At 43.1% G+C, this 22,864-nt stretch overlaps 1 protein-coding gene across 6 annotated transcripts in view; it reads left to right on the top strand.

Moving 5' to 3' along the window:
* The window catches only part of HIPK3 (homeodomain interacting protein kinase 3), a 103,182-nt gene that overhangs the window by 20,415 nt on the left and 59,903 nt on the right, over window positions 1-22,864 (top strand). For 4 of the 6 annotated variants that reach the window (XM_064163812.1, XM_064163811.1, XM_064163810.1 and 1 more), the window contains exon 1: window positions 10,701-10,818. The exons of 1 other annotated variant lie outside the window; for it this stretch is intronic. The gene's annotated coding sequence lies outside the window, so the exon portion shown is untranslated. Of the gene's footprint in view, window positions 1-10,700; window positions 10,819-11,222; window positions 11,564-22,864 lie in introns of those variants that run through there. One more of the 6 variants, XM_064163809.1, reaches the window with a different exon arrangement.

The raw sequence follows: 22,864 nt of genomic DNA, 5'->3' as shown, positions 1-22,864 counted from the left end.
CCATATTCATCCTACAAATAATTTTACTGACCATAATGGGTTTGCACCAGGAATTCATTTAGCCAGCGTTGCTTGTGTTGTGTGTAATTGTCCATTAGCTTCCTTTCTGCAGTCAGATGTTGGAAAGTTTACGCCCAGCCCTGATGCTGCTCATCTCCTCTGCCTGTTCTTGAATGTATTATGATTAATGACTAATAGTGCTGACGGTGATAGTAATCATGGTGTGTGATTAACAGCTACAAAGAGGAAAACTAGGTGTAAAAGGAAACTCTTGAGTTAGGAGGAGGAAAGCAAAACTGATAATAGGACTGGTACATTGCCTGTTGACTCTAATGTTGGATATGGTACCCTATGCACAATGCCCACTGCTGTGGTCATACAAAATGTGAAGAGTCCCTCCCTCCACCTGGGACCTCTGTCATGGGGGAAGCCTGCTGGATTTCTCTCCAAGTATTGACTCCATTGTGAAGCAATGCTGCTTCACAAGACCTGATTGTTTCCATTTCCTGTTTTGTAATCTCTGCTTGAGTATAAATGATAAAAAAGTTACTAGAATCAGTTGTAAAATGTGCTGTAGATGTGTACACTAAGTCCTGATGGCTCAGAAATGAGTGCCTTAAAGCACATTGAGTGAATTAGGTGGTGGTGTTTTACACTATAGATGGGTTGGTGAAAAAGTCTGTACCTGTTGATGAAGTAGTGATTTTTTTTCTCTGCTGTCTTAATTTTTGGGGTATTTCACTTGCACTTTGAGCTGTAGCCTGCTGCTTTTAGGTATTTTTGTGAAACATGAGTGATAGGTGATGTCTTGCCTCACTTCTAACACATTGTGAGGTATCCTCCAGAATAAGAACTATAGATTACACTGGTTAACGTTTATGAAATGGAGTAGTAAATTCAGCTGAGTAACACTACATTTTTGATTAAAAGATCTGGCTTCTCTCCAATTTGGTTGTTTTGTTTTTACACTATTTTGTAAAAAAAAAAAAAAAAAAAAAAGAAAAAATAGCTAAGTCTACAAAGGTACCATCTGTCACTGAGGCAGCATAAGAAGAAATTAATTTGCACTTAATAAATTGCATTTGTCCAGAATAGCTGTGCACCTTTTTCCTTCTTAAATATGGCACAACATCTATAAATGGAAGTGCTTTAACCCCTGGCAAATGCCAGTTCATTAGCTTCATCTGAGATGGAGTTTGTATTTAAAAATCATCTGAAAATAGTCTGGAAGTTCAGTGCACACACTATAATTGTAGAAATTGTGTGTTCTAAGTCACAAGTACAGTGTTGACAAAAAGAACATTCTGTTTTCTTGAAACTTTCAGCCTCTTCTGCCTACCACCTGAATCTTGTGCTGCAGGACTTTTCTTGTGCCTCTGTGTCCTGATGGCAATTCTTCCATACTTGTGATCCTCTTCAAGGGAAGCTACACCAAGATCATTTCACTGTTTGTGCAAATCAGAACAAAATGTTAAAATTGTTGCATGTACAGTCAGTAAAATTTCATCATGATCTAGCAAAGCTCGACAATGTTTGGTGCTTTGCAGTCTCTGTCTCTTTATTTTCTAGTCTGTTGTATCTCATCGCTGTTCATTACAGTGTTGAGTGTGACATGATGTCTGTGACCATGTTTTTATTTACAGATACAGATTTGTCGTTTTCCTTTCCACTTCTGTCATCTGCATTTAAAGATCAGATCATATATGTGCAGGGTTGCACTCCCTGTTCCAATAACAGAGTGGTAATTATATCAAAAGATGATAAAGCCATATAAACAAACTCATTTCCTGTGTGCCTTCACCCCAAATCCAATTAAAATGTTCCACAGGTAGACATGTAATCCTCAAGAACTGACATTGATGATATTTTAGTGTGTTTTACACTAAAGCATTTGTTGTTTAATCAGAAGTGTCTGTAATCCAGGTCAGAAAATAGCATGAGCTTGAAGTATGTTCAAATGAAAGACCTTTTTGTCTGACTAAGGTGCTTATAAACCTCAGATGTTACAGACTAAGGCACTGCCCCTACCGACTGCATGCATGCTGTTAGCTAAGTAGAAATGTTACCTTATCTCCCCTTCCATTGTTTGAAGAGAGTATTTTGTGGACGGTCATGACGGTCTGCTGCTATTGTTCTTGTGATGTGATACTTTCTGCCAAGTGTCTCATTACTAGGAGTGGGCATGGTGTATTTCACTGGGTCAAAACAATTAAACTGTTGCTCAACATCACGTTTGAACACCAGATTTAGACTGTTACTGGTTTGGAACAGAAAAAAAATAAGCACACTGGACTTCTAACATTTGTAAAAATTGCATATTTGTATCTCAGAATAAACAGATTTAGAGGAAAAAAAATTTTGCTGAAGAAGGAAATGTTTTTTTTTTTCCCCTTAGAACAGTTTGATCTGGTTTTGTAACTTGTGTAATGAAATCATGCCTTTTCTGTTGTTCATTGTAGGAGGAGAGTCTCTAAGGTGTTTTGGTACTTCATTAATGATGTCTCATAAGGGGAAAATAAGGAAGGATTTAAGATACCTGCTTTTAAACAGTAGGAAAACATGTATTAAGCTGATGTATTAAGCTATTGTGGGAAGGTATCGGTGAACATTTGCAAACTGTGTGCTGAGTGACTCAGGTAAAACTGCTTCTCAAGAAGGGTTAGTGCCACAGGTACCTCCTCAGTTCTAGAGAGATGTTGAGATACTGGAACATATTCAGAGAAGGGCAACAAAGCTGGTGAGGGGCCTGGAGCACAGCCCTGTGAGGAGAGGCTGAGGGAGCTGGGGGTGTTTAGCCTGGAGAAGAGGAGGCTCAGGGCAGACCTCATTGCTGGCTACAACTACCTGAAGGGAGGTTGTAGCCAGGTGGGGGTTGGTCTCTTCTGCCAGGCAATCAGCAACAGAACAAGGGGACACAGTCTCAAGTTGTGCTGGGGGAGGTCTAAGCTGGATGTTAGGAGGAAGTTCTTCGCAGAGAGAGGATTTGCCATTGGAATGGGCTGCTCAGGGAGGTGGTGGAGTCACTGGAGGTGTTCAAGAAAAGCCTGGATGAGGCACTTAGTGCCATGGTCTAGTTGATTGGAAATGGTTGGGTGCTAGGTTGGACTGGCTGATCTTGGAGGTCTCTTCCAACCTGGATGATTTTATGATTCTATGGGGTTAGTAACAGGACCTTACACCAGTGCAACAAAAGGGTATTTTTGTTTGCTTTGGCTTTTGTTTTTGATGTAGTTGAACTCTAGCTGCTGATTGCAAAGCCCTGTGTCAGTCCTGAAGTGCTTGCATGGCGAGGTTGGACCCAGGTCTCAAGGTCTTCTTCATTTAATTCAAAACTGGATTTGGACACGATTCAGTGCCTGTCAGAGTCAGACCAGGCTTCAGTCCTGTGGTTTGTGGGGGAAAGTAAGATATTCTCCATTAAGGTAAAACTGCTTCTCTTTGCCATGATAAAACATCAGCCTAAACTAGGAGTGAGATATCTCAGATTATTTACGAGGCTTTGGAATGTGTCCCCAAAGCACAAGCTCAGTAATCTTTATTCCACTCCCTAGTTTCCCTGGAGTCAGTAGACTTGCTAATAAGCAGCTACTCAGTAGAGTAATGCAAGATGATGTTTTAATTCTGTACTTTGACTACCCACCTATGTTTAATGAGGTTTATTTGTAGGAATGATGCATTTTGGAAAGTGAGGTCAGCTGGAACATTTGTGGTGTTCATCTGCCTGCAGCCCTTGATCTTGCAGTGTATCAGCCACTAAAAAAAGAAGGGATTACTCAACTATAAAAATGAAATGGTTGGTAATATTAGTGGATGGTACCCTATGAATATTCAGAAGTGTAGAGTGCAAAAATGATGCTCATTTCAGGAAATCATTTCAGTAAATGTAGTAAAAGCAACAGTATTTTGTATTAAAGATCTTACAGATTAGTGCTCTGCCATTGAAATTTCAGTTTAAAATAAGTTTGAATTTTAAAAAGTAATTTTTATTCTTCACAGAAAAAAAATGTTTCAGTGTGGTTTTAACTTTTTCTATTAAGTAAAAATACTTTTATCCAATATTTTGACATCATTAACTTGGTAACAGATAATGTTTACTACTTGGCTCCATAGTTACATGTAGCTTCTAATGGCAGCAACTTTAAAACTGCATTTTCTTTTTTTGTCCTTTGTTTTCTGGACAAATCTGTCAGTGTGATTCTGTCTTCCAATTCTTATTCTCCATTGATTGCCTTGGATATTTTCTGGGTTAGATTATATTAGATTCTCACAGTTTTGTTGTGTAGTGTTCTGATATTGTCAAATGTTATCTTTATCCATGTCAGCTGCCTCGAAAATAGGATCATATCAGATTCTGTGCACATTTAACATTTGTTAATCCTAACAATCACTTCAGATTATTTTCCTGATGGAGAGAGTGAATCAAAACGTGAATAGAATCATAGAATGCACTGGGTTGGAAGGGACCTCTTGAGGTTATGTGGCTGAGTCCCCACGCTGCAGTAAGTGGGGGTGTTAAATATGTGAGACACTCAGACACCACAAAAGCTAACAACTACATGAGAATAGCTAGTTGGAAATCTGATTCTTGCAAGAAAATTTGCAGTGTCTTACTACAAACTGACATTATCATGATACTTTTCATGAAGATACACCCCTTCCTTGTAGATCTCCAGAGATGCATACACGAGGAATTATCTACTTCTCTGGCCCTTACAAAGAGGAAAGACAGATTGAAAATGAAAATGTAGACTCACAATCACATGTGCATTATCATTTATATGATCCAGTAAATATGTTTAAACCACCCTGTAGAGTACTGTATTTCTGTAACTCTTTGTGGTCCTCTGTAAATATGAACAAGAACTGGGCATAGTTTAAGACACAATGAATAAAGGTTCTGTTAGATCCACACCTATTGAGGTAACATAAGCAAAGACAGAGTGAAGAAGTATTTCACAGAATCTCTGAACTGAATGATCTATGACAATTGTCAGGGTACCAATTTAATAAAACCCATGGTTGTCCCAGGTGGCTATTTCAATGACTTTGACAGGTAACAAAAAAGTTGAAAACAGTTATGTTTTTGAAGAAGTTCTGAGAATCCTAAATTGAAGTAGTCAATAATTATGTCATTTACAGGGTAAACAAAATGCTGCCCCCTGCTCCTTTTTTGTTAGTCCTGCATGAAAGCTATTTTAGTAAAGAAAGCAGTATTGTGATGGAAAAAAATGTGGAAAGAAAAGCTGGATTTTTGGATCTGAAATATCTGTGCTTATTTTTGCTAATGATTTAAGTAAAGTGCATAGAGAAACTTGCATGTTTCAGCTGAGGAGGTGTGGTGCTTCTGAGCTGAGCTTCCAGTGGTTGCAAAGGGCAAAGTGTGTGTTAGGTCGAAGTTTGAAAGTAATTTCCCATTGATGCTCAGTAGCAGAAGGTTGGATTTTGGTTTTGCCTAGCAGACAAACCTATGGGGAGGGAACCTGGGGAACTTTGGGCTGTATTTATCTGTATTTATACCTGCCTGAACATGAGCCAGCAGTGTGCCCAGGTGGCCAAGAGAGCCAGTGGCATCCTGGCCTGCATCAGGAATGGTGTGGTCAGCAGGAGCAGGGAGGTCATTCTGCCCCTGTACTCTGCACTGGTTAGACCACACCTTGAGTATTGTGTTCAGTTCTGGGCTCCCCAGTTTAAAAGGGACATTGAGATGCTTGAGCGTGTCCAGAGAAGGGCGACGAGGCTGGTGAGAGGCCTTGAGCACAAGCCCTGTGAGGAGAGGCTGAGGGAGCTGGGATTGGTTAGCCTGGAGAAGAGGAGGCTCAGGGGTGACCTTATTGCTGTCTACAACTACCTGAGGGGTGGTTGTGGCCAGGAGGAGGTTGCTCTCTTCTCTCAGGTGGCCAGCACCAGAACAAGAGGACACAGCCTTAGGCTGCGCCAGGGGAGATTTAGGCTGGAGGTGAGGAGAAAGTTCTTCACTGAGAGAGTCATTGGACACTGGAATGGGCTGCCCGGGGAGGTGGTGGAGTTGCCGTCCCTGGAGCTGTTCAAGGCAGGATTGGACGTGGCACTTGGTGCCATGGTCTAGCCTTGAGCTCTGTGGTAAAGGGTTGGACTTGATGATCTGTGAGGTCTCTTCCAACCCTGATGATACTATGATACTATACTATGAACAAGGGGACACAGTCTCAAGTTGTGCCAGGGGAAGTATAAGGTGGATGTTAGGAGGAAGTTCTTCCCAGAGAGAGTGATTGGCATTGGAATGGGCTGCCCAGGGAGGTGGTGGAGGCACCGTCCCTGGAGGTCTTCAAGAAAAGCCTGGATGAGGCACTTGGTGCCATGGTCTAGTTGACTGGATAGGGCTGGGTGCTAGGTTGGAGTGGATGATCTTGGAGGTCTCTTCCAACCTGGTTGATTCTACGAGTCTAATGACAGCACAGAGATTTATCACTGGAAAAATGAACTGGATGCGTGAGGAGCAGATCAAGAACATTACAAGGGGCCTTTCTTTTCACACTGATGAACTGGAGGCTTGCTCTTCCATGCAGTTGTGCCCTATGTTACTAGTAACTGAGTGAAGGGCCTGGTGGATGGAATTACAGCTCTGTAGTCTTGCCTTCTCCCATCCTTATCTCTGTGGTTTTGTTCCTCTGAGCAGCTCTAGTAGCACAGCCTTGGTCAGAAATCAGCTGTGTTCTGTTCAAGAATTAAGAGTCCAGCTGATATAAACAACTCATAAGCTGAGACAAACAACTCATACTGTCCAGAGAAGGTGTTTTGATGATATAAGTTTGATGTGTAAACCAAACTGTTCTAGCCAAAGCATTTTCTGTCTGCATCTACACTTGGGATTTTGCTGACAAAAATAGCACAGAGCGTCACTGGTAGGTGTGCTGCCAAAGCTTCTAGCTTGCCTTTGCCTTCAGATCATCTCTTTTTGCTGCCTAATAGATGAGCTCTGTAGGAAATATCTTCTATATTTTCTGTTTCTTTCTATGCTCAGCTATCACACCTAACTCCTGCTGATCCTCTGCAAGGGTACAGAAACGAGGAGGAACAAAGAGCCTGTGGAGGTGTGTGTTTCAGTGCTGAAGTTTATAAATGAATCTAAATGACATGGGCCTCCTTCCACTGAGTTACTTAAGTAGTTTGAAACAAAACACTACCCTCTGAAGGGTATCAGTAGTCCACATTACTTACAGGTGTAACAGGAGTTTCTGTGTTAACCCTTCAGTTACCTCCAGCACAAATGTAACTGCCAAGAGAAAATTAGGAGTATTTACTGGTTTTCAGATGACCACAACAACAATAAAATTGAGGGCATCTCAGACACAGTCATATTTAACAGCTGATAAAAATGTTTATTAGTGTGTTTAAAATTAACTGATATATCCTGTGTAGACTTAACTGCATGTTATGGGGAGTTAGAAACTCTTCTGTGGACAAAGTAAGGCCTATGAGGAGTCAACTGATGAAGGGTCAGTGCTTCAGCTGTCACAAAGGCACAACTCAGACCTTTCATGTCATTAAGGACCTTTAGTCCTAAGTATGATGAAATTTTCTCTGAGTGCAAGGAAGCCTTTAATCAAACCAGCTCCCAAGTAAGGACAAATAAGAGATCTTCAGAGCGATGTGACACTCTACAAAAGCAACTATAGTAGTTCTGAGAGAGATTTAAGAGTTTGATTATCTGCTGATGATACTCCTGGTGCAGGCTTAGTGGCATTTTAGCTTGAGCCAATTAGCAAAAAATGGAATATGAGGACAAAATTGACAGTGGTGAGATGTTTTGGGAGGCTCCATTACTTAGCAAACATGACCAACTCAAAACTTCAGCGAGAAACCAATGTAGTGAGAGAGGTTAAGCACCTTCTTTTCTAAACCTAAATTAAAACCCATTTCTGAAGGTTGGTGAAAAGTGCACAAATGCATCAGTGGAGCACTGGATTTATCATTTTGCCTGTTCTTAGAGGATTGGTACAGTTCATGTTTACAGCCATATTGGGATCATTTCAGTTAAAAGAACTGTACGAATTTTTGTAGCGAAAAAGAATAAAATTGCTATAAATAATTTGTAAAGAACAGCTGTAAAAATATGTTTGGACTAGTTAGTAGCTGAGGAGAACTGGATTTTTTCAGTCATAAGCATTAATCCGGGGTGTCTTGTCTGGGGGGGAAATATACTTGCAGATTGAATAGGCATGTACTGAATGTTTTGTTTGTTTAGGTCATCCTCGAGTTTGTGTGTTAAATAGTCAACAAGAATGTTTATCAACATTTAAAGTCTGTCAGTAAAATGTGTGTCTGAGTTACTCTGTAGGACATTGTTCTTTAGGAGATATATGAAGAGAGACTTGATTAATATTTATCAAACTTGGAGGCAAAAGCTGGCATGAGTGGTTCTTGAGAGCTCTAATTTTGTGACACCTACCTGGTTTTCCCCACTCCTAAATTATGTGTCATTACTTACAAGACTGAGTATTGGTTGTGTTATGGTAGTCACTTCAATGTTAGGTGTTGGTGCTTCCATGTACTAACTCTGTCTTAGCCAATTAATTAAAACTCAGCATCCAAAAAATCTCTATTACAGGGATCAGACCTGAGTTTAAAATCAAGCAGACACATGTGGAAATCATAGAATCATAGAATCAACCAGGTTGGAAGAGACCTCCAAGATCATCCACTCCAACCTAGCACCCAGCCCTAGCCAGTCAACCAGACCATGGCACTAAGTGCCTCATCCAGTCTTTTCTTGAAGACCCCCAGGGACGGTGCCTCCACCACCTCCCTGGGCAGCCCATGCCAATGGGAAATCACTCTGTCTGTGAAGAACTTCTTCCTAATATCCAGCCTATACCTACCCTGGCACAACTTGAGACTGTGTCCCCTTGTTCTATTGCTGGTTGCCCGGGAGAAGAGGCCACCCCCCACCTGGCTACAATGCCCTTTCAGGTAGTTGTAGACAGTAATAAGATCACCCCTGAGCCTCCTCTTCTCCAGGCTAAACAGGCCCAGCTCCCTCAACCTCTTCTCATAGGATTTGTGCTCCAGGCCCCTCACCAGCTTCGTTGCCTTTCTCTGGACATGTTCCAGAAATACAGGAACAAGTAGCAAAGAGAAAATAGGAGAGTACACGATGTTGTGCAAGTAAATAAAGAAAGGGTTGGTTATTTTTGGCAGGAGGTGAAACACGTGGTGTCCAGTTGTAGCTTCAGCCGAGGATTTGTCTTGAGGCCAACTACTGTATAGGCAAACAACAATTCTCTTTTTGTCCCGCATTAGCTGAATACTATTTAGAGTCAAGAATGCTGTTTGCAGAAGTTGACCAGTCCTACAAACAGGCACTAATATTTAAGTGATGCATTAGAGGATGCTGTAACTGAGGGTGTACTCTCTCACTCTGTCAAGAGTTAGTGAAGCAAAATGCTGAACTGTAACATGGGGCACTGAGTGGGCATTGCCTTTGCTCCGTCCTTGTATAGCAGGTGGTGTGTTTGGTGGTACCTGGTTGACGTGGCAGGGCCTGCTCTTCAGGGAAGATGGCAGACTGGCTCTGGAAGGTTGGTGCTTCACAGTTATTTGTCTGGACTGGTAGGGGAGTCTCTTCACCTTGCAAAGCCAGAGTCCTCCTTTAAGTGAATGTGGAGTTGACATGCAGTTTCTCACGTTGTCATCTTCAAAGCTTCACGTCCTGAGAGTCAGGTCTTTTTCCCAAAGCCAGTTTCTTACCATGCCCGTTAATGTATTGGTGAATGCTAGGGGAGTTGGCAGCTAAGGGGTGGGGAAGATTATCTCACCACTTGGTGTTTAATGGTTAGGATTGGAGTCACAGGAGGACTGTCAGCAGTTCTGCAGGTGCTCCTCGAGAAGCTGTCTGAAAGCTCGAGGTTGTCTTCTTCGGGCAGTGACAGACTCGGGCCGGCAGAAGGCAGTTAGCAATGGGAGCATCTCAAGGTGTTCTCATACGGCTTCCCGGGGGAGCACCTCAGGTTGTCCTCATACGGTTTCCCGGGAGGACCGGCGGCCGGTGGTGAAGCCGCAGAGGGTCCCACCTCGGATCTTTTGCTGAGCTGCTGCCAGCGGCTAGCTGACGGGCACACACCTGCCTCGCCTCCTCGGTGCGGTAGGGCAGGGGCAACGCCAGGCGTTTCTCATAGCTTCGGCAGGGCCAGAGATGCCGTGACCGGCGGGAGAGTTTTGTTTATGTGCCAGAAGGAGGACTTGGGACTGCTGCAGGCAGGGGAGCCCTGGCAGCGCCGGGGAGGCAGCAGCGGCGCGGGGCGGCTCCCGGCTGCGGCGGGCGTCGCACGGCGAGGCCGGGTGAGGGCGCTGCCGCTGAGGCGCCGGGCCCAGGCGGGCGGCGGAGCGGGCGGGAGGGCACTGCCAGCTGGGCTCCGCAGGCCGGGCTCAGGTCTGGGGCACGCCGGAGCGGGGCCTTGGTGTGGCAAGGCCCGCAGGCCCTCTCTACAGCGCTCGGCGGGGCTTAGTCTCGCTGCTCCAGGGCGATGGGCGGCGGTGGGCGCCGCTAGGCCATCGCGGGCAGGGCAGCGGCGGAGGCGGGAGGAGGCGGCGGCCGGGGGCGGGCTGGGTCCCTCCCCGGGAAGATGAGGCGGAGGCCCGAGCTGCTGAGCGGGCTGAGCTGGGGCTCTTCCCTCCCAGCCGCCAGGACAAGATGGCAGCGGCCGAGGCGGCGGCGGCAGGAGAGGCGGGGGTGAGGGGCTGAGCCCGACCGGAGCGGCGCTTCGCCGTGGCGCTCCCGGAGATGCCCAGGGCGGCGGCGGCAGCTCCAGCTCGGACGCCAGTGCGGCCCAATCCGTGAAGGTGAGCGATCGAGAAAGGCACGGAGCCGTTCCCCGTGGGCAGAGAGGGACGCTGCCTCCGCCGGCGGCTTTCGCCTCAATCCCGCGGGAGACTCCAGGACGAAAGGCTGGGGCAAACCTTACCCCCCTGCCCCAGAGTGCGGTGGTGGCTGTTGCCCTGCGCTAAGGTGCGGTGCGCCGTTGCCCTTGCCGGAGCTCGGCAGCGGGGAGCAGGCAGCACCGTTTCACCTTCCGTTGCTCTCGACGGTGCCCGGTTCACGATGTCCCCGAAGTTTCTCCTTCCCTGGCGCGGCCCTGGCTCCCGGGCGAGGCCGCCGCCGCCCGCCGGGGGGAGGCGTGGCCGCCCGCCTCGCCCGTTACCGGCGGCGGTGGGGCCGGGTGGGCTTCAGCGCTGCCCTGGTCCCCGCCCGGGCGCGCCGCAGCCGCCTCCTCCTTGTATGGTGCGCTTCGGCTGCCGGGCCGGGGCGGCCACTTCCCCCGCACCGCACGGGGGGTCCCGCGGGTGGCGCCCGGGCGCGGCGGAGGCTCCTCCCGTTACGGGTCCTGCTCTCGCCTGCCTTCGCCTCGACAGCAACTTGTAGCCCCGGCGGGACCGAGCCCCTGTTTCTCGTCCAGATCCCCGGGAGGAGACCCGGAGGATCCTTCCTCTGCACTCTGGGGAAGTTGGCGCTGGGGCGAGGGGAGCAAATGTGGAGGTCCCGGTGTAAAGAAAATCGGCTGGGAAGGAAGCTGACGCTTTAAATTTGGTCAGTTCCCAAGAACTAGCTCTGTGAAAACAGAGTGGGCTACGGCTGGTGTGGTGTTTTTTGTTGCTGAGAATGCTTGCAACAGGAATTGTGCTGGATCTGTTCTGGTTCTCGTTTCATCGTGGTATCAATTCTGAAGCAGGCAAATGCGTTTGCATGCATTTAACGCTGTAGGAAATAGTGATTTTCTTCATTTGTTTTTATTTACATTAGATCTCTACCGTCAGTGCTGTGTGCTTACATAGATATCTTTCTGTTGAGGCTGTACTTTTGTTTTTAACTGTTGCGTCTGACGTAAAATGCCAATGCCAAACCCGGCGATGGGTTCCTTATTTGTTAACTTGGTGAGTTGTTTTGAGGCTCCTAGGCTTGGCTGCCCAGAAGTCGTGCGGTGCTCAGACGTTTTTGCATTTTCCAGCTGGTGTACAACCTTGTTTATTTCCGTTACTTCTAGTATCTTCGTATTTTGGGAAACTATGTTATCAACGTTTCATGAAGTAAAGCTGCAGTTGTTGATAACAATGCAGAGTTCTTTGATTGTTTCCCCGCTTCCCCCCTCCCCCCCAGTATTACCTCCCATTACATCATTTGCAAAAGGTTTATGTTCTGATTTCACACAAAGTAGAGAAGCTGGGCTGGACTGTGAGGATTTACCGTCAGATACAGTTCCACAGCAGAGTTAATTTGCTAAAGGTTTATATAAACTAAGTTTAAAATTTACACAGTAGCTGTCTAAAAAGCGTGGCAGCTAGCAAAGAGATTAATTAAGCACCTGGAAAATAGGTCAAGACTGTATTACTAAGCGGCATGGTGAGATCGCAAATAAATAGAGCAAAGTGTTAACATGGACTTAACCGGGAGAAAACTGATAGTGATATATGAGTAGAGACTGCTTTATCTGTGCTGCCACGAACCATTTATGGTAGTGCATAGGGAGATGATGTTTGTAATCATGCAAAACAGGAATTGGAGTTTTCTTTTAATGCGTTTGTTGCCAGGGATTCTGTTGTAGTGCGAGTTCTGCTGCTTGCTCAGGGTGTGGCATCGGTTGTGCTTGTAAATTGTTTCTTTTCATGGATACACTTGGCTATATGCTCTAATTTGGGTGGTGGTGTATGGCTGTCCAGGTTTGAGGATGCTTTGTAATCAGAGAGATACTGTCGTCTGGAATAAAGTTGCATTAAAAAATTGTTTGAGAAGCTGCCCCTGACCAGGGTCTTTGGAGGTGCCTGTAATTTGGTGGTGGTTTTTTTTTCCCCCATGGTTTTTGTGTTGGCATATTTCCTCCCTCCTATATTTCAAACAACTACCTACAGAAACAGAGAAATGAGACTGGCTCTGGCATGATGAGATGCCAGAGACAAAGACAGGGTGTGGGGAGGAAGACTGAGCATTGAACTTATTTTATAGAAGTTGACACAACTGATAGAAATACTGAAATTTGTGTATGCTGCTTTTCTTGTTCCATGTTTTAATTTCTAGCAGTTGCTTCGAAACAGATGTTACTTTGGAGGTGATTTTTCAGAAAGCATTGGTTGTGTCGGTTAAAGGGAATGGGAGGCTGAGCAGCAGTTCTAGAGGCAACGCTAGCTTACCAGCTCCTGGGTAGAACAGAATTAACTCTGCTTAATTCCTGTGAAAATCCCAACCTAAGCATGTAGGAATGTCAGACCGTTTCTCCCAACTTGCATGTTTAGAGATGTACCTCTCTGTACTACAAATTTTAAAGGGCTTTTATTCTTCCTGGTTTTGGAATAGTTTTGATTTTGACAGTATATATCCTCTCTCTTTCGTGTATTTTCCATTCTGCCAGTTTGCTGATTATAGCAACAAAGATCCTTTTGACAAAGCAGTGCATTTTGAAACAGGAATTTTGTAGTTGGCTTTCTTGTGTGTGTGGGAAGAAAAGCATTGGTAATGGGCACAGTGCTGTCATTTGAGGCTGAACATGTATTTCAGAAGAATGTTAGATACCAAAGACAAACTTGCAGTTGAGCTAAGTTTCGCTGTTGCAGTGCTGTGGATGTGCTGTGGCATATAGCTGCTGTGCACGTACAGAACAGTTACTGTAGGCAGCATTGCTTTCTGTGCACAACTTTGCAAAACTGCTGCTTTCTGTTTTCTTATTAGACAAGCCTTAGCTTCACTGAATATATAATTTGCTTCATTTGATATGCAGAAGCATTGCATCTGAGCAGAATCGAGTAGAACAGGCCTGATAGTCCACTGGTGATACTGGATTGAGAGAAGAGGAAATGTGGTGGTAGGATGTCCTCCTGACGATACCAGCGCTCCTCTGTTAAGCATTCATTGTTGAAATTTGTGAAATAATACCCACCTGTCATACCTCAGGAAAGCTTGTTTGTACCTTTTTATGGTTTTCTGACTTTCTTCAATTCCTTGATGGTGTCACAGTGCAGTTACAGGAGAATTTCAGAAGCCTCGGTGTAGAATTAATTTGAGGAAGAAAACATCCTTAGTGCTTCTTAATCAAAACTAATAAGCTCCTGTAGATGGGTCATGTAAACTCACAGCTGGTTCAGTGCTTATTTTCAGCTGGTCTCAATGAGTGAAGAGTTTAGTGATGCTAGGAAGCTTTTACTAGGTTAATGTCTCTATTCTGAAGTCACTAAAAGTGTTTTTCTTCACATCTCTTGAATTGAAAAATCTGAGATGGAGCAGAAAATAATGTATTCGTTCCAATGCAGGTGTTAGAAGAAAAGCTTATGCTTTGGGTAAAGTACAAGTTGGATTTTCAAGTATCTGAAACTGTTACTCAGAACTTCAGTTGGGTTCCATGTGAAACCAAATATGGAGAAATTAGCAAAGGAGAACACTGAGCATGCTAGAGAAGGCTGATAAGTGTGCAGTGCACTTTAAATGATGATGGTAACTATATTTAAAGCAACTTTCCATAGCTAGTGCTGTGAACTGGGTTAGCAATGAGTTACCTTTTCCCGACTTCTACCAGCAGTGAACAGCTTCTATTTGACCTGAAATAACCTACAATGAAGCATAAAGCCTGGAAAATCCTGTTACCTGTTCTTGGCTTCCCCCATCTCTTCCTATATAGACCTTTTTAATGTAGAGCTTCTATCTCTTACGGATTTCCAGAGAAATTGAAGCTCTCTTTCTCTTCAGAGGCACTAACTTTTGAGTGACAGATGAGCAGAGGAACAACGTGTAATTGTGAAAGCAAGTTTTGGTCTGTGACTGATTGCATAGTATTTCCTCTAGGGCAGGTCCTCATTCTTTTTTTCTCAATTCTCCCTTTGTTTTACTTCAATATAGCAAATGTTGGGAAACACAGCAACAGTTGGTGTGCATCTTGTTTTTAGGTGCAACGTGGGGATAATATTCTTTGTACAGTTTCATATTTTTTCACATTATGCCACTTTTTTTTTTTTCTTTTCATGTAGTGCCTTAATGTTCCACTTCAGTTTTGGGTGGGTTATCTTTCTGACAAAATGGAATTCATCTCTAACAGAGAAATTTTGTTTGAAAATAGAAGAAGAACCAAATAACTTTAAGAAAGGAAAAGCATCTGATTTAGTTTTGGTTGTTTTTCTTATTCAGTGAATTAGAATCAGTGTAATTTGAAAATATCTTTCCCTGTGTTAATTAAATTTACATATTTAATAATCTCAGCATTATGTAAACTTTTTGTCCAGCACACTTTACTTTTTTTAAGGAAGAATTAGAAAATACACCTTTTTGGAAGTAAGCCTTTTTTCCAGCTCTGTTCTGTGCTCCATTATTTGGGTGTATCAAGATACAGCATAGAAGAATGTTAATTTCAAGTTCCAAAACATAGCAATAAAATAAGACCCCGTGAAGTGTCTTGAGACAGAATAGATGTAAGAAATAGTTTCATATTGTAGAGTAATAAAAGCCACAGCAGCTATCTCAATATGTAAAAAGTAATTGGTTTCTTATGTATGGAAGATTACACTGAGAGACACTTTCATCAAAAGACCTATTTCTACAATCAATAATCTTAAACTCACAAGACTCTTTCCATTCTTACCAAAATAACATAACAGTTCTAGAAAACTATTCTACTGTGTTTGTTTTTTTTTTTTAAGTCATGTTGTAAATTAAGTATGATTAATGCTTTTTGTGTAAGGAGTCAGCAGTTGTCAAGTAAAAAGCCCTTCCTATTTGTATAAGCATTACTTGCTGAATATGTATGGCACCAGAGTAATTGCTTTGTTCTAATAGCTGTGCAGCGGCCCATTAATACTGTGATGTGCCTGCTGGTTGGAGGTACTCACAGCCGCTTTCCACACCCGTCAGAATCCACTCTCTAATCCACCAACTTGATTGTTTCCTACCCTTCTGTGTCCTGGAGGCTCCCTGAGGTTCCTACACTGTATTGTTCAGCAGCTGTTTTTGTGTGACCCAAACGCTTAACTTCCAAGGCATCAGATTGTCAGGAACTTAAATTACTGGGTGAGACAAGATCATTATCACAAAGCTGAAGCTTGGCTGTTGCCTTGCCTTGGGGCAAGTAGCCGTCCAGTACCTGGGAAAATTTACTTTGGGTTGTTTTAGAAGTTTACTTTGTTTTCACTTGGCTGTTAGAAGCTGAACTGTAAGATTGAAGTGGGTCTTCTTGCTTTGTGCTCACCTCTTGAAGCATCATAAAACAAGATAGCAATACTGGTCCCCTGAGCAGGAAAACTACCAGGAGAACAGCTTCGGCTGGGGTTGTGATAACTGATGCAGCTGTGCTTTGTGTGGGGCTGGAGTGTCTTCATTGCAAGGATGTTTGCTGCTTTTATTAGTGTGACCAGATCCCTCCAGGCCTACTGCCTTGGGTCTTTGGATATGAACTGACATCCAAACCTTTCCCTGAAAAAGGGCCTGCCCACAGAAACGAGCTAGCATGTGTTCAAAGACTGAATGAGGAGGTTGTCATGTAAATGTAAAAGCACAGAGAGAAAACAAACTTTGGCACCGATCATCAATACAAAATTTATTACAAGCAGAGCAAATAATCTTTTTTACTGACATTTGAGCTCCTTCTGGAAGGGAAGATAAGAGTAACTTGCTAGCACCAGGTATTCATAATATTGTACAAACAGTAGATTTTATCTGAGACCTTAGTACTTCATTTTTGCAAAGTAATTTACATTTTCATATGTAGATGTGAAGCCACACTGAAAACATTAATTTGTTTTTCCATGGTCTCTGTTGTTTACTGCTTTGTTTTGGTCCTCTGCCAGTGTTTATGAAAAATGTTGTGTTAACCTTTACTTTTATTTCACTAGGTTGAGTAAAATCTACTCTCTCACTTTTTTGGTTGTCTTTTCCATGTGGTGCAGGTTTTGGCTGTATTTGTACACAATTTGGGGAACTTGCACAATTTTCAGAAGGCTTTTTCTTTGTTTCTTGTATTATATGGTTGCCTTTTTGACTCTGAAGCTGCTAAAATGCATCATTGCTTCATAACCTCTTCATTCCTCTGTTTTCCTAGAAACTTTGGTCAGCTGCTGCTTCCCATCCTTTTCCTTTCAATGTTTTCTTCCTTTTTTTTTATTCCTCATTTTTAAAATTCCAGCATTGCTTTCTTGTCTACACACTCTCAGTTCTAGCTCAGAACCTGTTTCTGCAGTTTATTTTTGAAGATTTAAACTATTTATAGAGGTAGAAGATCTTTATTTTTCAGCACTTTTATTTAAGATGGAGGATTTTGGTATTTGGGATCTTGTGAAGCCCTTTGGAAGGACAGACTTTGTTCTTAAGACAAGAAAAAAGCTCTTTGTCTTCTGGAGGTGTTCAAGAAAAGACTGGATGAGGCACTTAGTGCCATGGTCTAGTTGACTGGATAGGGCTGGTTGCTATGTTGGACTGGATGATCTTGGAGGTCTCTTCCAACCTGCTTGATTCTATGATTCTATTAATATCAACTTAATGTGTGATTCCAGAAATTAATCAGTATTAACTAAAAGGAATTGATTGCTTTAATGAGATTCTAGAGCCCTTTTTCCATATTTTTTTCTTTATGGGTTTTGAAATGATGCTATGATCTAATTTCTTCCTTTGACTGTGTCCTCTGCCAGAGGACATCATGGGAGTTTTTCCTCCAGAAGTATTTTGGGAGCAATTTGTGATAAGTGCTCTTTGAGACTAAACATGCTTTTTTAAATCTCACTGGGAGAGATGTCCAAACTTTGTTTTAAAGACCAAAATGAGAGAATGGTAAAAGTTTATTTGTGCTACAAATGGAAAGATTGTTAAATATAGAAAGGAACACAACAGGGGAAAAACTGATGCACATTTATCAGTGTTATGCTGCAACTAGTGGGGCGATATGCTGCATGTAGCCTTTCTTTTTCATACCTTCCTGTATAGTTAAATTAATAAGCTCCTCGTTAGGGGAGAGAGGGAGAAATTTCTTGCACTGATGGCTTTGGGAAACATTGTAATATGGGCTATTCCAGCTACTGATTCATTAGGAGGCAAAAAAATGAGTCTTCTGTGAGAGAATATGCATTTTTAGAGCATTGATTTTTGCCTATAGCAACACTGCTACCTTAACCTCTTCAGAAATCTGAGTGAAGTGCTAAACACCTATTTTCCCTCCATTCTTTCTTTAGTGTTCTACATATGCCATGTCCAATTCATACAGCTGTTTTTATCTGTCTTTGTGATGTTGCTCACAATGAAATAAAGCTGGCATGTTTTCTAAAAGCAAAATATTTTAAACAGTCTTAAGTAAGGAATTTGTATTCTGAAAAAAAACCCCAACAACTAGAACTCTGAAGAGTTTTCATATTCAAACCCTTTAAACATACTCACTGGGTGGATGTATATACCTCAGTCAGTGTACCTCTGAAAGTTGTCACTGGGTGTAGCTGAAGTGACTGACCTGCAGACTCTCGAGGGAGAAGATATACCAAGAGAAGTGTTTTGGGTTAGATTTCTTAATTGTTTTACAGTTCAGTCAGCTTTAAAAGAGAAAAAAGGCTGAGGTTCTTATTTACTGTCATTTTTTTCTGAAGACACTGAATATGATCTAGGCCTGCTGTCGTGGCAACTCAGTAACTGCTTGTTAACTGAGTTCTTGTTGGTACAATTGGAAGAGTGATTATGATTTCTTGTATTCTGGGGGAAGGTTTTAACTCTGTTACTTATGCTGGGTAATTCTGTGTAGGGAACAGCTTTATACAGTTTCTGAATTGTGCTCTCTGGGTACAGTAGACCCTGATTTGCAAATTTTTGCATCACATGTCAGACTTGATGAGCTCAACAGGTTATTTGTGTGTGTGCTGCTGCAAATGTAATGTGCAAGGCGTGTGAGGAGAGCAGTAAATTTGCATTGCTGTACTGGTCTGTGCTTTTTCAGCTTTTGCAGCTGAAAATCTTTTATAAAAAAGAGGGAGATTAATTTTGAATGAGCCTTCTCCACCTTGAATAGTTTAGAGAATGAAGAATCAACTTTATATAAGTAGGACCCTTTCATGGGCATGTAGATATTCTGGCATGCCAGCCGCTCTGTGAAGCTGAAGTAGGAATGAGGAAAATAGCCATCTAGATTTATATTATTATAGGAGCTGCATTTGGTGTTGTCTAGAGCTATTCTGAAATTAAACTTTGAAATAAGTTTCTTAGCTGTATTTGTCTGCTTATAATTCTGACAAAAGCCCAACAGACTGAAAATGCAAAATTAAGCAGTGAAACCAAAAGATAATGGCTGGAACTAAGAAGGGCAGGTGGCATATGTACTTTTTCAGATAGGTTGTTTCTAACAACAGCAACACAAAAAGATGGGGCTTTGGAACAGGTGTTTACCAAAAGCCTGTTTGAGTTAAACCCCTCCATAAAATTTAATTTGTACTTCAGGAGAGGTGGCAAAATCTTTTGGAAATACATCAGTGGAAGAAGCATAGCTGCGTGTCCTGCCTCTGTGCTCTCCTTGGTCACTCTACTGCGTTGAAGAGCAGCAAGCAGCCCAGCAAGGTGAACACATCCGGCAGTGCTGTGCTGTCGTGCAGATCCCGAAGGTGTAGGCTCCTCTGAACACCACAGTTTGGGACTTTCATTTTAGTGTGCCTACTGTTTTCAGGTTGAAAAAAGAATTCAGCTTTTAAAGGAAGGGATGAGGCTGGCTGGGTGAAGTGCACCATTTGTGTCGATGGTGGCACCTTCTGACTTGGAGAGCATGCTGCCCTTCGGGGCTGGTAGCCCATGCTGTGCTGCTTGTGCTTGCTTTTCGGTTGCGTAACAGCCTCTTGCCGGGGTGGGGGGAAGCTTGAAGTATTCTATTTGTCTTTTTAACTGTGATTGCAGTCATATTGGCATCACAAGATTTAGCTTTTGACATCTGTGGAAAATAGGAATGTAGTGATTGCATTCAGCATTGCTATTGGCTCAAATGGCAGCGTTGAGTCACAGGAGTTCGCACTGATGCTTTCTGTAAGATACGTTTGTGTTCAGCATACGGCATCAGCTCTCTTTCCAAGGCTTGAGACAATGGTGCAATTGAGACTAGTTCCTATCACACTTGAACTTATGTTTGCAATTTCTGATATTGCTGCAACACTGGTAATGGCCAATTAAAAAAATTCTCAAGTGTTGCACAGGTCTAAAATCTGCCTTACAACATTTTTTCTGAGGTGAACAGTAACTATGTTTTACAGCTGCAAAACCAGATTGGTTTTGTTATTTACTTCTCTCCAAGGCACTCTCCACATTTGGAACCAGCTTCTCTCCTTCCAGTCTCAACCTTTGCCACTGATCTGTGCAGGGCTAAGGTTTCATGTCAGGAAGGGCTGCCATCAGCTCAGCTTAATTTTCTTGTGTGTATGATGAGCCAAAATTCCAAAGCCCTGAAATATCTCACATGTTTTAATTGAAGATCATAATCATAGCTTTTGTCATTAAGCTTCTGGGTCTCTAGTTGCTGCCCCTAGAACTAGGTGTTGGCTTCTTTGCTCAGGTGGTGTGAGAGCTACCTCTGCATCTTGCTGTTCCATGTGTGTGTGCCTCTGCAGTTCTTGTCCAGAATTGCCTCTGTGGTTATGTGAGGAAGCAGTTTGTGTGGCCAGTGGTGCTTGAAATACCTCAGCCCTCCCTCCCTTCTGTGGATCGCAGATGTGTTTGCAGAACCGTTTTTGAGGTGCCATGGGTTTGGGATTCCCTGGGCTTGTATCTCTTAACTCTTTGTACTTTCTGTAGATAACTTCTTCTTTATAAACTGCAAGAAGCATCACTTGCCAGTGCTTTGTTATGAATCATACAGCTGGAGTAAGGGAATTCCTCAGAGTGAACAGTTCACATCAGTACAGCTTGTTCAGCTACATATCCAAAATAAACAATAACATAGAGGTGCTGCTACTGCCAGTAATAAGGTTTCTTTTGGGGGGAAAGAGATGGCAATTAGTTCAGCTTTGTATTTGCTAAATGACTTGAAAAGTTGTATGGCACCAAATATATATATATATATATAAAAATATAAATCTGGGGGGGGGGGGGGGGTGGGCAGGGGAAAAAAGTGGTTTTACAGTGTTTTCAGAGGGATTTGTAAGTAAAATGCTCTCTAAGTGCTACTGCTCAAACTGCGTTTGCTGGAGGTCACCAAACCTTTAGTTGCCCTGGGAGAAGGGTGCAGTGTGTTGGAACCGGTTCTCACCACTGGAGGCTGGAAAGGAGTAGGAAAACAAGCCTTTGTGAGTTAAATTGTAGCTATCCTCTTAGATAGGTGGCTGCCACTGACTGAGCTTCCCGTGCCCAGGGTTTTACCACAACAGCAGCAACGTAGTGATTGCACTTCTTGGGGCGATGTTGTTTAGTGGCTGTTTGGTTTGCTGAAGAATCAAGGGGGTAGCGTAGCAGTTTCTCTTCCTCTGCTGCAGTGGTCTTACTAACTAATTAGTCTGCTGCCCCCCCCTACCTCACTCTGTCATGAGGAAATGTCAGTTAATAATTAATGATGGTGAGGCCTGGAACAGCCTGTGCTTTTCGAGACTGTTACAGTCTATCACATCAGTCATGTTTATGAATTTGCCTAGGACTGCTTGAAAAGGCTGGAGATGTGTTTTTAAGAATTGAGTGAAGAGCATTGTTACAGTGAGGTGAACATTAGGAAGGTGTTATCCAGAGGTGCTCCATTTCACTGAGCAACATCCACGTGGTTCTCTGATTTCTGCAGAGTGAAGCTTCACTGGGGACAGCGAACTGTGAAGTGCCTCTTGTTTACTGTCATTAAATTAATGGTTTGTTCACTTAAATATGTTTGCAGGAAGTACTTATTTAGGCTGTGTTTTTAACCGTCTTAATGTGTGAATTTTGATCAGAGTTACATAATTAAGTCAAGTCCAGTGCAGACTTCCCACTTCTCTGTGCTTCAGACTTAGAGCTGGGAAGGCTAATTTCCTTCAAAGAGAGCTCGTCTGGTTGGTGGTTGTTTTGAAACAAGCTATCTTTTCCGTTATTCCTTGCAATAGTCACAAGCAGCACCTGGTACATGAGGTGGGAGGCAGCAGCCTTGGTGGCAGGGCAAAGCAAGCTGGAGAACTTGGAAGCACACTCCTGTGTTCCCTGCTTTGTGGGAGCGATCACTCCCCTGAAGTGAAATTAGAATGGTCGTCTTGCACCTGGGGGAGAAGCGGGCTGTTAAAATGTGTGTAGGAGGAGTGGACAGACGTCTCCTGAGACTCGCATTGAAAACTGAGGCTAAAGCTGGAAGCTGCCTGTGGTGCATCACCCCGGTGTTGTGTATTTCAGTATCTTCTAATGGATTTATTTACTGTGCTTTTGTTTGTGTCCTGGAGTGGTCTTGTAGTGTGCACATTTAGGGTGTATTTTAAATGAAATTTAACTGGAAGATGTGCACCAGCTGCTCCTGAATGTTAAAGCTCAAGTACTCTCAAAATGAGCACAGAATGAGGGTTTTGTTAAGTGCTGGCTGCTGTGCTCTGCACATCCCTTTCTTTTTGTGCTGCTGGACTTGTTAATGTAGATACAGTCTGACAAGTTTCAGTTTGTATGAGGAAGCAGGAGCAGTCCTGATAAGAATGAAATGCACGGAAAGATACAAGCTCAGTGAAGTAATTTGTGACAAGGTGGGCAAAAGAAAAATCCAGTCTGTTGTAGGTGAAAATGTGCTGTATATTATTTCCTTTCACCAGACAATCTACTAACAAAACTTCTTCATTCTTTCCACTGTACCTATCCATAGGATTATACTAAGACCTGAATCCCCCAAAACAGTAAAAAACCCACAAACCAAACAAAAAAGGCAAACAATAAAACTGAACACCCCTCACACAGACCAAACAAGAAACCCAAACTAAA

The sequence above is a fragment of the Pogoniulus pusillus genome, chromosome 24 (assembly GCF_015220805.1).
Source record: "Pogoniulus pusillus isolate bPogPus1 chromosome 24, bPogPus1.pri, whole genome shotgun sequence".
In the NCBI taxonomy this organism is placed as follows: Eukaryota; Metazoa; Chordata; class Aves; order Piciformes; family Lybiidae; genus Pogoniulus; species Pogoniulus pusillus.
This window is presented reverse-complemented; position numbering and strand designations above follow the sequence as displayed.